The sequence below is a fragment of the Cynocephalus volans genome, chromosome 9 (genome assembly GCF_027409185.1).
Source record: "Cynocephalus volans isolate mCynVol1 chromosome 9, mCynVol1.pri, whole genome shotgun sequence".
NCBI lineage: Eukaryota > Metazoa > Chordata > Mammalia > Dermoptera > Cynocephalidae > Cynocephalus > Cynocephalus volans.
Genome location: NC_084468.1, coordinates 41,180,201 through 41,198,152, shown reverse-complemented (window position 1 = coordinate 41,198,152; position 17,952 = coordinate 41,180,201). Strand labels below are relative to the sequence as shown.

General features: G+C 35.0%; 1 protein-coding gene across 3 annotated transcripts in view; it reads left to right on the top strand.

Annotated features, from left to right (window-relative positions):
* Positions 1–17,952, top strand: part of GABRA2 (gamma-aminobutyric acid type A receptor subunit alpha2) — a 147,340-nt gene that overhangs the window by 47,564 nt on the left and 81,824 nt on the right. The gene's annotated exons all lie outside the window — the stretch shown is intronic.

Sequence of the window (17,952 nt, the reverse complement as noted above, 5' to 3'; positions counted from 1 at the left end):
TCCATCAGTCATTGGATAATGCTTGTTCCCAGGAGCATAAACTCTTCTGTACTTCTGGTTTTCCCCACACAGCCAAAGAAAGCCTTCAGACAGAGAATCACAGGTGCTTGCAGAAGAACTCCACAGCATGCAGAGGAATTGTGATTGCCAAGGGAATATGGATGAGGAACTGATGGCAGAAGCTACACTAGCCTTCTATGGATGCATAATATTTAAAATTTTGTTAATATATTTGCTTACACTGTCAGACTTTTGACCTGGAATTGTCATCTATTACAATAAGAATGATGTACAAATATTTGGCAAATAACTAGAAATTTCCCTTCAGGAATTTCCTCAGCTTTTTTACCACACGAGGTAAAATTCTATTTCCACTTATTTCAGCACTCCCCCTACTCATTCTTGATGTAATCAAGAGTATTTTCCTCCTCCTCCTTCCCTCCATATATCTATTGCCAATCCCTTTTAATGAACGTTCTAACAGCTCACTCTGGAATCTTCCTGTCATTGTCTTTTCTCTCTTGCATGTTCATCTCCGCCCGTCCCACCCCAGTCCTTCCCATCTGTGTTACCGTATGCTCAACTATCTTCCACCTTACACAAGCAAAAGAAAAAGCTGTCTCTTTTGCCCCACCTCGTCCTGTTGCTAGAGTCCTCTTCCCCTTCACAGTCAAACTTCTCAAGGATGGTTTAATGTCACTCTAGCCTTTTCCTCTTCTCCCATGTCTCACTCCAAGCTAGCCTCTCACACATCCTTTACTTTACCAGTGACTCCCAGATCTCAAAATCCAGCAAATCTTTCAGGCCTCTGATTACTTGACCTCTTGGTAGGGTTGGCTGTACATCACTGCCTTCTTAAGGGAGTATAAATTGCCTTTGTAACACTCTATTTCTAGTCTTTGGGACACTATATTCTCCTCTACTTTTGATGCCATTACTTCTCTAGATTCTCCTTCTTGGCTCATTTTCTTTTTGCAGTTCTTTACATATTGAAGCTGTGGTCTTTTTTCCATTTTGCTTTATATTCTGATCTTAGGTGAATATATCTACTTCTAGGACTCCATTTATAGTATAACAGTAACAGTGCTAATATCTCACATTATGGAACATTATCTGACACTTTTTTTTTTTACTTCTTAAAGGCTTTAATCCTCACAGGAAACTAGTGAGGTGGTTTCTGTTATTTTTCTTGCTTTAGATATGAACTTAGGTACACACAGGTTGAATAATTTGTCCAGTTACTATCAATAGAACAAAGGACTCTGCACTATGCATTCACAACCCAGAACTCCCCAGTTTGCTGTAGATATAAATAGGTAGCAAGCATTTTCCTATGACTTTCTAAGTGTGTGCTATAAGATATTTTATAAATTAAATTATCTAATCTTCATGACAAGCCCATGATGTAGGTATAGTTATTATCTGTATTTCACAGATGAAACTACTCGTCCAAGATCACACAATTACAAAGCATGCAAAGTCTAGCTCTATTTCTCCAGATCCACCTTGCACTATTCTCGTGCTCCCTTTCTGTTCTCTTACTGCTCTTTTTTTTTTTTTTTAACTTCCTCAAGGGGTCCAACTATTTCCCATCTCAGGATCTTTAAATGTGTAGCTTCTTTTATGCTAGTAAGAACTAAATATTATCTTATGTGTCTCCCTCCAGCCTACATACTTTACTACAATCGCTATAATGTATCTTTTGATGTCACTGAGATGTACTGTGATGAAGGAAACCAGTCCCAGTCCCACACTCCCTATCCCAAGCTGAGTCAGCCTCAATGGTCGATTCCCTCAACAAATATTTATTCAGAGCCTTCTGTGTTCTTGGAACACATTGATAAACCAAACATACTTATGTGCTTTCACATACTGTCTGTGCTTTCTTAGAGGTTTCATTTCAATCAATTTACATAAGATGTAAGCAACTTACAGGGAATATTGGAAGTTATTATTACTATGGAAAAGGGGGGTGGCAAGGTAAGAGAGATAAGTGCAAGGTAAGTGCTGGGGGTGAAGGGAAAGTGCAATTTGAATTATGATGTCCAGTTTACTGGGTCCATTGAAAAAAAGTGGCTTTTGATCAAAGCCTTAAATAGGTTAGTATTTGTTAAATGCTTTGAAAGTGCCTGACATTTAATAGACCCTCTATAACTATATGATAAAATGAATGTATAAATACAAACATACTTATGTAAATGAGGTAGAAAGTAAGCTATATACCTAACTGTGACAAGGGCCTCCCAGGCAGGGTATGTCTGTGCAAAGACTAAGCATGTCTGATGAACAGCTAGGAGGTCAATGAGGCAGGAGTTAGTGAGAACAATGGCAGGAAACAGGATAGAAAAGGTAACAGGGTGTGGTCATGAAGTATTGTGTAGCTCATGAATATGAGGGCTATAATTTTACTCTGAGGGAGGTAAGGAACTATTCTAAGGTTTTGTGAAGAGAATTGTCACAATCTCATTTATAAGTTAAGAAAAGACTATGGGAAAACACTTGTGGAATGGCAGAGTAAGGACTTCCAAAAATTTGCTCCTCTATAACAGCAACAAGAGCAGAAACACAATTTATATGATCTATTTTCTCAGAACTCTGAAAATTAACCAAAGGCTTGCAACAATTTAAGGAGTGTTTACTAGAAAAAAATGATTGAATCTCAGTAAGCATATTGAGCTTTTTGTCATTTTAACTTTCATTATTCCATCTCCCTTTCTGCAGCTCTGTGCTCAACTTAAAAAACAATAGTCTTGCAACTATGTAAATTGTGAAAACCAGCAGCCTAGCATCTACTGGAAGGGATGCAATGGGTTTGGAGCTTCCCCAAAAGCCCCATCCTCAAAGAACTGCCACTATTTGATCTGTCTTTCCATTCTCAGGGCTTGTCTTTATATTACCTGACTCAGCTTGCTCTGTGTAAATAGCCTTATTGCCAAGGCATTTTTTGAAACAAATCAGCAGCTATTATTTAATGTCACAGCTATTTTAACAGGATACCAGCTGGGGTTAACAAGAAGGTAGGCAAAAACAAACAAACAAAAACAACAACAACAAAACAAACTTAAAAGGAAAAACTGGAAACTGAGATGACAACAGGGACTTCTGAAACCTCAGAGGTATTCCTGAGAATCTAGAAAGCCGTGCACAAGTTCAGGGCTATGTACATGTCCAGGAAAGACGTGAGAAGGCCCTAATATTTCACATCAGTATGGCCTTGTGGCTCTGCACAAGCAGGAAGTTAAGGCTAAGGTAGAGCTATAAACTGTGTGCTGGAGTGCTGAAGTCTTTACTCTACATCCCGCATCTCATACATGCACACATAGAGAGACTTTGAGGAAAGCCTTGGAGTCTTATTGGCTCAAGGCATTTAAGAAAAATTATTGTGCTATCATTAGCTGACCACTGAGCTAATCGAGTAGAGACTTCAGTAGCAGCAAAAGACTAAGAACATAGGCTTTACAGAAATAGTCCTGTAAAGTCACTAAACAAAAAATAGCACCAGCAACAAACAGCAGAACACACACACATGCACACACACTAGAAGTATGGAGATTTCTTATATTTAGAGTTAACACATTATAGTATTTCATATTTCAAGCTTTCAACTTAACAGTAAAAAAAAAATTAACTGATTAAATAATAGACAAAGGAGCTGAATAGGCATTTTTCAAAGCTACAAATGGCCAACAGACACTTGAAAAAGGCTCAACATCACTCAGCATCAGGGAAATGCAGATCAATATTACATTGAGAGATCATCTCTCCACAGTTAGACTGGCTATTATCAAAAGACAGAATAACAAATGCTGGCAAGGATGCAGAGAAAGGGGAACCCTCCCACACTGTTGGTGGGACTGTAAAGTGGTGAAGCCATTATGGAAAATGATATGGAGGTTCCTCAAACAACTACAGATAGAACTGCCATGTGATCCAGCAATTCTACTGCTGGGTGTATACCCAAAGGAATGGAAATCATCGCGTTGAAGGGATACTTGCACTCCCATGTTTATTTCAGCTCTATTTACAATAGCCAAGAGTTGGAACCAGCCCAAATGTCCATGAACAGATGACTGGATAAGGAAATTATTGTGTATATACACAATGGAATATTACTCAGCCATAAAAAAGAATGAAATACTGCCAATTACAGCAAATGGATGAACTCAGAGAACATTAAGTGTTATTATATTAATAAGCCAGGCACAGAAAGAAAAACAATGCATGTCCTCACTCATAAGTAGGAGCTAAAAAAAAAAAAGAAAAAAAAATCAAAACAAAGAAAAAAGTAAGAAAGCTACAACAATCACAATGATACACTGAACTTTCAAAAGGACAGAACAAAACTGAGGTACCATAGATGGGAAATGGGGCGAGAAAGGCCGGTAAGGGAGGAATTGGTAAAGGGCCATGAATAACTATTACATTGGATAATGTTGAATATACTAACTATCCTGTTTTGAGCATCGCATATTGCACACCAATATTGATATTTAACTCCGTACTCCCACAAATATGTACAATCAACTATATTTAAATAAATAAATAAGTAAAATTTCAAGTTTTCAACAAAAAATTATGACTCATACAAAGAAATGGGAAAGTATGCTCTCTATACAGAAAAAAACATGAATCAGTAGAAACTGTCCTTCAGGAAACTTAGACATAGGACTTCCTAGACAACAAATTTAAATGATCTTTTCTAAATATGTTCAATAAACTAAAGGTAACAATACTGTCTAAACAATAAATGGAAAGGAAAAAAGCAATGCTTCACCAAAAGAGAATATTGTTAAAGAGATGGATATTAAATATTTTTTTAAAAAGAGCCACATAGAAATCCTGGATATAAAAAATAACTAAAATGAAAAATTTACTAGAGGGATTCAGTAGCAAATTTGAACTGTCATAAGACTCAATAAACCTGAAAAAATTTAATTAAAATTATTCATTTTGAAGAACAGAAGAAAAAATAATGAAAATCATGAGTGCAACCTGAAAGAACTGTGGGACACATAAAGTATCCCAACTTTTGCATAAAGGAAGTCCCAGAAGGAGAGGAGAGAAAGGGGAAGAACTGATATTTAAATAAACAATGTTCATTCTTTTAAGTGAAGTAAGCCGAAAACAGAAAGAGAAATACTGCATGTTCTCACTCATGTGGAAGCTAAGGAACTTGATCTCATAGAAGTAGAGAATAGAATGGTGAGTACCAGAGACTTTGAAGGGGAGAGGGGAGAGGGATAGTGAGAGGTTGCCTAACAGGTACAGAATTACAGCTGCATAAGAGAAATAATATCTAGTGTTCTACAGCACTGTAATTAACTGTAGTTAACAATTTGTTGCATATTTTCAATTAGCTAAAAGAGGATTGTGAGTGTTCCCAACATAAAGAAATAATAAATGTTTGAGGTAACACACACACACACACACACACACACACACACACACACACACAAAGATCAGTTGTTGCCAAGGTTTCAGAAGAGGAGAGAGTGGGGGATGAATAGGTGGAGTACAGAGGATTTTTAGGGCAGTGAAACTATACTGTATGATACTGTCATAGTGAACATATGACATACTTTTGGCAAAGCCCAAGGAACATAACAGGAAGAGGGAACCCGAATGTAAGATTGAGTTAATAATATTGTATCAATATTATTGTTTTATAATTGTTAACAAATGTACCATGCTAATGTAAAATGTTAATAATGGGAGAAATTGTGAGTGTGTGTGTGTGGGTGGGGGGGAGGTATGCGCTCTGTCCTTTTTGCTCAGTTCTATAAACCTAATACTGCTTGTATTAGTCTGTTTCTGTTGCTTATAACTGAATGCCTGAAGCTGGGTAATTTATAAAGAAACAAAATTTATTTCTTACATTTTTGGAGGCTGGGAAAACCAAGGTTGAAGGAACACATCTGGTGAGTGCCTTTTTCTTGGTGAAGTGACTCTCTACAACTCAGGGTATCACATGGCAAGACTGGACAGAGGCAAGAGAGCTAACCTTGCTTGTTCTTCTTTTTAAAGCCATCAAAACCATGCCCAATACTTCATGAATGGATTAATCCATTCACGAAGGCGCAGGCCTCACAATCTAATCACCTCTTAAAGGCCCCATTTTTTGAATAGCGTAATTGGATTTCCTACCCTCTTAGCACTGTCACAATAAGGGTCTAGTTTTTCCAATACAAAAAACCTGTGGGGACACATTTAACTCATAGCACTGCTTTAAAAATAAAGTCTATGACTTAAAAATAGTGGTAGAAAACTTCCCAATTTTTATGAGAAACATTAATCCATATATCCAAGAAGCTCACTAAATTCAAAAGATAAGTTGAAAGAGACCCACATCTAGACACAACATATTCAAGCTACAGATAGACACAGACAGAATCTTAGAAACAGCAAAGCAATTTCTCATCATTTACCAGGGATCCTCAGTAAGATAAGCAGTTTGCTTCTCATCAGAAATATTGTAGGCCAGAAGGTAGTGCCATGACATATTCAAATTTCTGAAAGAAAGAGCCCATCAACTAATAATTCTATATCCAGCAAAACTATCCTTTATCAATTAAGGAGAAATTAAGACATTTACAAATAAACAAGAACTGAGAGAACTTGTCACTAGCAGACCTCCCCTAAAGAAATATTAAAGATAGCCCTTTAGGCTTAAATAAAGACACTAGACAGTAACTTGAGTCCACATGAAGGAATAAAGAGCATGACTAAAAGTAAATATATAGCTGACTGTAAACAATAGTAAAAATGTATTTTTGTCTGCAACATTTTTTCTATCTCATTTGAAGATAGCTACCTAAACTAAAAATTACACAGCATAGATGGGTTTAAGATGTATAAAGGCATAATTTATATGATGAAAATTGTATAAAGGAGGTGTATTTGGAAGGGACTGTAAGTAGAGCAAACTTTTGTTTCTTATTAACATTAAATTGATATTAACCCAAACTAGATTGTCTTAAGTTAAAATTTTAATTTTGTAATTCCCAGGGAAATTATTAATAAAATAACACAAAATATAGTAAAAGAAGCTACTAGGGAAATAAAATGATGTACTATAAAATGTCTATGAAACATAAAAGAAAGACATGGGATAAAACAAGTAGAAGGATCTTTAGGTCAAAAATAGCAACAACAAAAAAATATATGTTTCCACTATAACATCTTGAAACTTTAGTACCCCACTTTTTGATGGATAGATCTAAGCAGAAGATCAGCAGGAAAACAGAAGACTTGGAAAACACTGTGAACCAACTAGACCTAACAGACATCACCCAATAAGAGAATACACATTCTTCTTAAGTGTACATGAAACATTTTCCAGAATAGATTATATGTTAGACCAAAAGTCTAGCTTAATAAATGTAAAATAATTAAAATCACACAATGAATGTTCTTCTACAACAAAGGATTAATATTAGAAATCAAAAACAAAAAGAAATTTGGGAAATTCACATGTGCACACTAACAGGATGCTCATAAAGAGCAGTGGGTCAAATAAGAAACCACAAAGGGAATTTTAAAATACTTTCAGATTAATTAAAGTAAAGACATAACAGAGCAAAATTTATGGGAATCAGTCACAGCAGTGCTTGGCGGGAAATTTATAGCTATAAATGTTTATATGAAAAAAATGAAACATCTTATTTTAAAAGTCTAATTTTTCACCTTATCAAACTACAAAGAGAAGGGCAAACTAGACCTAAAACAAGCCAGAACAAATAATATTAGAGAGGAAAATAATAAAATAGAGAATAAAGAAAAGTAAAATATAATAAAGTAAAATTTCCTTCTTTGACAAGATCAACAGAATTGACAGATCTTTAGCTAGAGTGACCAGGAAAAATAAGGAAGACTCAAGTTACTAAAATTGAAGAGTCATTAATACTGATCTTATTGAAATAATGTAATGGTATAGGATGAGCACTTGCATGACAACAAGTTAATAACTCAGATGAAATGGGCAACTTTGCAGGAAGACACAAACTACCAAAATTAACTACAAAACAAATAGAAAATCTGAATAGACTTATACAAATAAAGAGGTTGAATTAGTAATAAAAACTTCCCACAAAGCAAAACCCAGAAAACCCAGGCCCAGACAGATTCATGATTTTTACCAAACATTTAAAGAATTAACACTGATCCTTCACAAACTCTTCTAAAAAATACAGAAAAGGAGAGAATTCTTCTCAACTCATTCTGTTAGTCCAATATTACCCTGATACAACCAGACAAATATATCACAAGAAATCTGCAGAGCAGTATCACTTGAGAATATAGACAAAAAATGCTCAACAAAATACTAGCAAGTCAAACCTAGTAACATGTAAAAACTAAACACCAAAACCAAGCAAGATTTATTCTATGAATGCAAAGTTGATGAAACACATGAAAATAAATTGATGTAAGGCATCATATTAAGTGGAAAGCAAATGCTTCACGATCATAATGATTCTTACAGATGCAGAAAAAGCATTTGACAAAATCCTGTACCATAAAAACTGTCTACAAACTAGGAAAAGAAAGGGTTCTGTTTACAGTGAAATATGCAAATACATGGAAACGGAAACTGAATTAGTAGTTGTCAGAGGCTGGGAAAATTGGAGAATGGCAAATGACTGCTGATGGGTACAGGGCTTCTTTCTGGTGATAGAAGTTCTAAGTTTAGATAGCAGTGATGTTGCACAATTTCGTGACTATGCTAAAAAACACTGAATTGTACATATTAAAAGAGTGCATTTCATATTATGTAAGTTACATCTCAATAAATCCATTTTTAAAAAATTGAATTAGAGTCTGTAGGGGTGAGTGAGTGGAAGCAGTATTCCCTTAGAGAGATAATGGTAGCCTTAATAGTAGTGACAATGGGAGAGGTGAGAAGTCTTTGGATTGTAGATATCATTGAGAGATTTACTTCTGAAAGAGAGAAGTCGTGAATAAAATCAAGATTTGTGGCCCAAAGGGTTGGACTAACAGCCAAATACAATAGGGAAGGCTGTAAGAGTAGCTGATTTGGGGGAGGAAAATCTGTTTTGTTTGGAAAATGATGAGTTTGAAAAATATTAGACAGCCAAGTGGAGATGTCAATTGGACAACTGAATGGAGAAGTCTAGATTTTAGAAGAAAGCTTTGGACTGAAACTAGAAATTCAGGAGTCTTTGACTACATGAAATAAATCATCAAAGAAGTAAGTGCAAGTAAAGAGGACCCAAAATTAAAAGTCATAGTATTCCAATATTAACTGGTTGGGCAGATAGAAATGAAGGATTCAGAAAAGAAGCAACCAGTGCAGTTGGAATAAAATCAGGAAACTGTGGTGTCCGGGAGACAAAGTGAAAAAAGCATTTCCAAGAGGAGTATTTCCTTGTTATATGCTCTCATAACATATGTCATGTCTGTAATTGTATATTTACTTGATTTTTACATAGCATCTCTCTTCATTAGGCTGTAATAAACTCCATTATGATAGCGGAGACTATGTCTAATTTAAATGACCGTGACTCTGTGAACTAAGAGTAAGAATTCATTTACTCATTTATTCAACAAGAATGTATTAAGAACATACACTATATCAAAGTTGTTCTCTGCTGTGGTTTTACTTTTCTGAGCAAAAAATATCCCTGTCTTCATGGAACTTAACTTCTAGTGGGAGGATATAGACTAGTACTATCTTATAGAACTTTCTGTGATAATGGAAATGTTCAATGTGCTATCCAATATGGTAGCCATAGCCACATATTGATAAAATGTGGCTAGAGTGACTGAGGAACTAATTTTTAATGTAATTTAGATGACCACACGTGGCTTGTGTCTACTGTATTGGTAGATATAGACAGCAAACAGTAAGCATAAATAAATGAATATATAGAGCCAAGAGAAATTTGGAGTTGTTGTAATTTAAAGTGGAATGATAAGGGTGGGCCTCATTGAGGAGGTAACCAAACAAAAACAAAAACAAAAACACTGCTATATTTGATTGTGTTGAAAATCATATACCTACCCATGATAAACCACAGGAAACAAGCCTGGTTAGCCTTGTGGATGGTGAAAAAATCCTTCATTCCATCAAAACTGCCTGCTCTATATTTTTGAACTGCAATGTCTTTAAATTAGAAAACTGGTCCCCCCTTCCCACTTATCAGTAGCTGTCTCTTTAGACTTTTGAACTCTAAGAATATAATAAGAGTAAAATGTCAGAGACAGGGATAGGATAGGTTAGCCACAGCAAATAATAGCCTAAGAATTCATCCAAGGAAGATTCTATGGATAGGGACTGAGAAGAAAGAACACTATGAGGGACTGTATAGCTTTTGAAGATTTTTAGTCTCAAATGCCTACAAGAGTCTGGTAATTAGCACACACAGGGATTATGAAAAATCTGTTAGTTCTCTTCCCATCCATTGTGGTTAGCTCACTTTGGGAAGTGCTATGCTAGATGTATTCCAGTAACATAAATTTAAAAAAATAGTAATAAATGCAAGCATACATTTCTCTAATATTTAACATACTTATTGAAGATTGACCAATGCGATAAGAACTAAATAGAAGTAAATGTTGGATAAAGGTTTTGTTTTAAAAAAAATATGCAGATGATTGTATATTGAGGAACTATTCTGGTTCAACTGAATGTAGATAGTTTCCTGGGATTCCACATCACTGAAGTGGGGAAAATAGGTTTTTCCTAGAGAAGTTATTTTTCATTCTTTGAATAATGGAGTTATTGGCTACATAAACAATAGATGTCCACCACTATTTCTTCTTTTTTCTTTAATTTGATGCATGCAAAATTCTTTGAAATGTTTTTATGATTCTCTTTCTAACCTTGCATGTACTATTTTAGCTGTCTTGAGAAATTAAATTTTAAAGTGTGTGTGTGTGTGTGTGTGTGTGTGTGTGTGTGTGTGTGTGTGTGTGTGTGGTTGTGGGGAGGGAGAGAGAAAAGAGACTTGGTACAAACAATATACATTACAAATAACCATCAATCATTTTGCTCTTGCCAGATGTTAGAAATTTTTGTTTGGAAAGTTTGACTGCTATTGCATGTCACATTACCCAGTACAGTTCGACTGTTCATAAGTTCATCAAAAATTTTTTGACAAGCTTTTCAAAAGAATATTTTCCATTTGTTCTTTTCATATCCTTACTATCCATTCACTTTCCAGGTGTTTTATGCCTTTACAGTTCTACTGAAATTGCTCTAAATACTCAAACAAAAGGGCCTATTTCAGGAATGTCACTTTAAAAACAAGCAAGCAAGCAAACAAACTCTTCCTTTGATTTCTACCCTTTCCTATTCTCAATCTCATTATTTTTTTTCTTTTGTCTTAACTACTGTAACATCTTCCAAACTGGATACACTGTCTTCAGTTTCCTTAGATTCAGCTTGCCCACTGTTATACCTGTAACATCACATTTCTAATAACACAGACTTGGCCATACTGTTCCCCAGATCAGAGTCCTCCCATGAATCCCCTGTGGCCATGTATATAGACGATATTCTCATAGTGGTGGCACATCAGGTTTTTTTGATACAATTTCTGCCTTTCTTTACAAACTGATCCCCAACCCTTCTGCACATGTTCACCATGTTCACGAGTCAAACTTAACTGCTTAAGGGACTTGACTTTTGCACAAAGGTTTTTTCTTGGCCTGGAATAGCCCCCCAGCATTTTGTTGGCTTAAAGGGTGCTTATCACTTTTGAAAATCACTAAAGAGTGAAATTCACCTAGATTCCTTTTTGCAAGATGCTTCTGGGAGCCTCAATATATGTACTATCTTCTCGGTTACAAGAGACATTTATAGTACTAGTCTTTTTTGCATTTGTTTTCTAGTATGCTGTTATTCCTTCACAGGCAGACATTTTGCTTATTCACTTTTTATCCTCAAGTGTCTATCTTAAGTGGATTTTCTAGAATAAGAAATCTTAGTTGCCCATTATTTTTGTTCGTCCATAGTTGTTTGAAGGATTTTGTAAGGAAGCTTTGGTATTGTATTCTTCATTACCCATTACCCAGTTAAGAAATTTTTATGAATTAATATAAACACTTCTTGAAATTCTTTATATATTTATTCTAAATATGCTTCATAGTCATTTATTTTTTTCTGTAAAGTATTTCAAACATTCAGAAAAGTACAAAGAATAATATGATTTATTCAACTACCACATTCATTGAATCTTAAGATTTGCCAAAATTGATTAGGATCAATTTTAAAAGAGGAATATATTAGAAATACATTATGTTCCCCTTGGTACACTTCTGCAGGCTATTTTTCTTCTCTCCTGCCATCCTGAATTTAATGATTGTTTCTAAGGATCACACACTCTTCTCTGTTTGCCATATGCATTCCTTATTTCTCCTAAATTACCTATTATAAACCTCATGGTATTTTCCCTCTGGAGAAATCTATACAGAAGATCATCTTACTTTTGCATGCTACACTGTTGGTATTCCTAAAGTCAAACATTGAGCTGGTAAAAAAATATATATATTTTGAATTAATTCATGATTGAGGTTTGGTGAAGAGCTAATTATTATTCAGAATTTAATTTCGGCTTGCTCTGAATCAGTGCTTTCTTCAAGTACATTCTTCCCCTCTGCTTAACTTTGTTACTTCACTGGGAACCTATTGGACTTTCAACCTACCTTTGTTAATGGACAGTTTGGTCTCTGCCTTCACAAATGACAGTTGTCTTTTTCTTATGAGTAGCAATAGCTATGAATGGCTATTTTTAATGTTGATGAAATATTTTGGGAAAATATATTTGTTCTACATAAACTGTAATGAGAAATGATTAGATTATTCAAATACAGTATATAGCACCTAATATGTGACAGATATTGTACTAAGCACTCATTTTTTATTGAATGGTTATATATATTTGTGGAGTACAGAATCGAATATCAATACATGTGTGCAATATGTGGTGATCAAATCAGTATAATCAGTATACTCATGTTTACAAAACATGATCAATCATTGTGACCCTTAACTAGTTTCTCACCAACTCCCCTCCCCCTCCCACTTTCTCATCTCTGATAACCACAGTTCTGTTCTTTTTTTTTTGAAAGTTTAATGTATTATTGTAATTCTTTCTCTCTTTCTCTCTTTCATTCTTTTTTTCTTTTCTTTCCTTCTTTATCTAAGCACTCATGATATAATAGTGAACAGAAATGACACAGTCTTTGCCCTTTAGATTTGGGAGACAAACTAAACACAAAACAAAAAACAAGTAAAAAACTATGAAGAAAAATAATGAAAATAATGGCAAATATTGAAAATAATGGTGAATTTTAAAATATCATATAAAAAGAAACAGAATATCACTGACCGAAAATGAGAGAAGGAGACTTACATTAGATAGGAGGAGTAGTGAACCTCTGCTCTGAGCTGAGAATATTTAGACTCAGACTTAAAGGCAAAGAAGCAATTATTCAAGAAAGGAAGAGAAGAGGTCACGGCCAGTGTGGAAGCTGAGTCAGGACAGCACTCAGTGTGTCCACTGGGAGATCAGGAATTCAGAAGGTGATAAATAACACCTAAAATACACAGAGACCGAGGATGCCACCAGACTCTAAGTCTATTTGTTTACTTTTGTGACATAAATCTGTCCCATGGATCAGACAATTGTAACAGTCATTAACAGCACATTTCCACCCTGTTCTAAATCCGTATGGGAAAACAAAACGTAACTAGAAGATACCATGGACTTTTTTTGACAAGTCAGTGTCACCAGCTCTGGAAACAGAGCACATTCACATGCTCTCATCTGTTTCTCCTCCACTCCTGTCCCTTCCTTTCTCTTCTCTTTCCTTTTGTTCCCTTCGCTTTCCTTCTCTTATGGAAAGCCAAATCATCACCAAAGATTGCACTTTGAATACAGAACCCTGGAGAGTTATGTTAGATCTATCAAATGTTTGTAGTCATCACACAAAAATATTTCACTAATCTGGGTGAGTTGTTCACAGCTCTGTGAAGTGATTCCGTCCATACTGAAATCCTCACAATCTTTTTAAAATTTTTATTGTTTTTAAATTTTTGATCTTTCTATATCGTTTGGTTTTAGATGCATCTCTTTTAACTGAGTCATCTAGTTCATTCACACTTAAGGTAATTACTGATTTGCTTGGGTATTTATTATTATTATTTTATTTACAAAAGCTATTTATTTATTGGTTATGAATATTCATGAGATACAAAGCTGATTGTCACCACTCATGCCCAAGATGTGATGGCCAGATCCATATTGGCAGCATGCCCATTACCACAAATTCTGTCTCCCACCCAATTGTCCCCGACCTCCCTACCCATCTCCCAATCCCCCACTCCATTTTGTATCCCTAGGTATGTTTTCTCCCTCTGCAAATCCAATGCACCACTGTGGTCTTTCTTTCCTTCCTTCTTTCTCTCTTAGCTCCCACTTATGAGTGAACACATGCAGTATCTATCCCTCTGTGCTTTGCTTATTTCAGTCAACATAAGTTTCTCCAAGCTCATCCATGTTGTTGCAAATGGGAGAATTTCATTCTTTTTTATGGCAGAGTAGTATTCCATGGTGTATATATACCACATTTTCCATATCCAGTCATCTGTTGATGAACATTTAGGTTGATTCCAGCTCTTCAATATTGTAAACAGAGCTGTGATAAACATGGGAGTGCAGATATCCCTATGACATGATGATTTCCACTCCTTTGGATATATACCCAGAAGTATGATTGATGGATAGTATGGAAGAGCTATCTGTAGTTGTTTGAGAAACCTCCATACTGTTTTCCATAGTGGTTGTACTAATTCACAGTCCCACCAACAGTGTAGGAGCATTCCCTTCTCTCCACACCCATGGCAGCATTTATTATTTTTAGTCTTTTTGATTATAGCCAGTTTAACTGGGGTGAGGTGATATCTCAATGTGGTTTTAATTTGCATTTCCCTGATGACTCATGATGTTGAGCATTTTTTCATGTATCTGTTGGCCATTTATGTATCTTTCTTTGAAAAATGTCTATTCAGTTCCTTTGCCTATTTTTTAAGTTAGGTTATTGGGTTTTTTTACTGTATAATGGCTTGAGTTCCTTGTATATTGCAGATATTAATCTCTTGTTATATGCATAGTTAGCAAAAATTTTCTCACACTCTATAGGTTGTCATTTCACTCTGTTGATTGTTTCCTTTGCTGTGCAGAAGCTTTTTAGTTTGATATAGTCCCATTTGTTTATTTTTTTCTTTCATTGCCTGTGCTTTCGGGCTCATGTTCATAAAGTCTGTTCCCAGACCTAGTTTCTGAAGTGTTTCACCTATAATTTCCCTTAGTAATTTTTCATTTTCAGGTCTTATACTTTGGTCTTTAATCCATTTTGAGTTGATTTTAGTATATGGTGAGAGATACATATCTAGTTTCATTCTTCTGCATGTGGATATCCAATTTTCCCACCAGCACTTATTGAAGAGGCAGTCTTTCCCCCAATGTAGGTTTTTGTTGCCTTTGTGAAATATCAGATGGCTGTAAGCCTGGGGGGTGATTTCTGGGTTCTCAATTCTGCTCCATTGGTCCAAGTGTCTTTTTTTATGCCAGTATCATGCTACTTTGGTTACTACAGCTTTGTACTATAATTTGAAGTCAGGTAGTGTTATGCCCCTGGCTTTAATTTTTTTTTTTTTTGTTTTTTTTTGCTTTGGATTGCTTTAGCTATTTGGGGTCTTTTTTTGTTCCATATGAATGTTAAGATTGTTTTTCCCAATTCTGTGAAGAATGACATTGGTATTTTGATGGTGATTACATTGAATCTCTAGACCACTTTGTATAGTATAGACATTTTCACAATGTTAATTCTTCCAATCCAACAGCATAGAATGTCTTTCCATCTTTTTGTGTCTTCTTTAACTTCTTTCAGTAGCGGTTTGTAGTTCTCATTGTAGACATCTTTCACCTTCTTGGTTCAATTGATTCCTAGGTATTTTATTTTTTGTGTGTGACTTTTGTAAATGGGCTTACTTTATTGATTTCTCTTTCTGTTAGATCATTATTTGAGTATATAAGTGCAGCTGAATTGGGGGCATTTATTTTGTATCCTGCAATGTTACTGAAGTTATTAACCAGCTCTAGGAGTTTTTTGATAGAGTCTTTAGGTTTTCCTATATATAGTATCATGTCATCTGCAAATAGGGAAAATTTGATTTTGTTTTTTTCAATCTGGATTCCCTTTATTTCTTTCTCTTCCCTGATTGCTCTGACTAGTATCTCCAGTACTATGTTAAATAGAAGTGGTGAGAGTGGGCATCCTTGTCTTGTTCCTGTTCTTAATGTAAAAGCCTTCAGTTTTTCTCCATTCAGAATGTACTGGTGGTGGGCTTGTCATAGATGGCTTTTATTGTGCTGAGATACTTTCCTTCTATACCTAAGTTCTTGAGTCTTTACCATGAAGGAATGTTGAAGTTGGTCAAATGCTTTTACAATGTCTATTGAGATAATCATATGGTTTTTGTCCTCAAAATCTAATTACCAAGGTTCCCTTTTCCAGGCCCAGATAGCTATTGGATATTCATGATCAGTGTTTGACTTGCTGATTTTCCCGTTTCTAAATTTCCATAGCAAAATAATATCCCTTCCAATGCATACATCCTTTAGCTATGTTTCTGAAGTCAATAAATCATGGAACCTTTGCCTTTTCTTAAGGTGACTTTGCCTATCTATATTCTACATTTTTAGGTGTTTCTCTTACTTCTTAGAGCTTTGAGGTTAACCTTTTTCTTCTCTTCCAATACTTAGCTGAAACCTTCCTACGGCCACTGGGATAGCATCCCCTTACCCTTTGCTTGCTATTTGACATGTAGTGAATGTTGCTCATATCCTCAGCATCAGTACATTCACACATTTTTGTCATTTCTCTTCTCTAACTTTACTATTCAGACTAAGGAGAATAATTTCACTTGCCTCTATTAGGGTGAAAACTACTTTAATATCTTCATTTCTCTTCTCAGGAACATTTAAAATCAACTTCTGTAACAGCTAAAGTTTATTCAGTTGTTTATTTAATAAATATGATAGCATGATTAATTTGTCGTGAATAAGAAGAAGGGGGGGACTTGGGCCTTATTTTCACAATCATAGTTTCTTTCTAATAAAATATATAATTCAGGTCTAGCACCTGCTACATAGTTTGTGAGGACCGGTCCAAAATACAGGGCCCTTTATTCAAAAAATAATTAAGAATTTTAAAAGAGAAAAAAAAGAACATTAAGCAAGCCTAGGACTATTCTGAGCACAGGATCCTATGGCACTACACAAGTTGCATGCCAAGGAAGCTGACCTTTGCAGGTCTTTGGGGTACGTGGCAGCTGCAAATAATGTTATAAATATATAAATGTCTATAATAATAGAATTTCATAAATACAGTTTTAGGAATAAAATAGTATATAATCTAATTGAATGGAGCATCATAACTGGTTTTGACACAGGGCATTCTGAATAGAAATATGTAATTAATAAGAAACTACTTTTAGTTTCAAGTTTATTGTTGACCATGGTACCCTGTTTTGGTTTAGCCTGAAGACTCAGAAGCCAGATTTCTTGGGTTCTAAAACCTGGCTCTATCTATTCTACAAGCCATGGGTAATTGGGCACATCTACTTCCGTTTCTGTGCATATTGTACATGTGCACAGGGATGATAACAGAAAATCTATCGCATAGGTTTGAAATACAGATTATCAAATTTAAGGTCTTTTGAAGAGTACCTGGTATGTAATAAGCATCCAAATTCTACCCAGTTTTATCAAAATCTTTAAAAAAATTTTTTTTGTTTTTACCTTAGTGGATACAATATCCCAGACATAATTTACTTTTATGATTGTAAATTAGTGACCAGTATAATATTTCATAAAATATATTTCATGATATTGTTGTGTAGAATTACAAATTTGACAGTAGATGGGG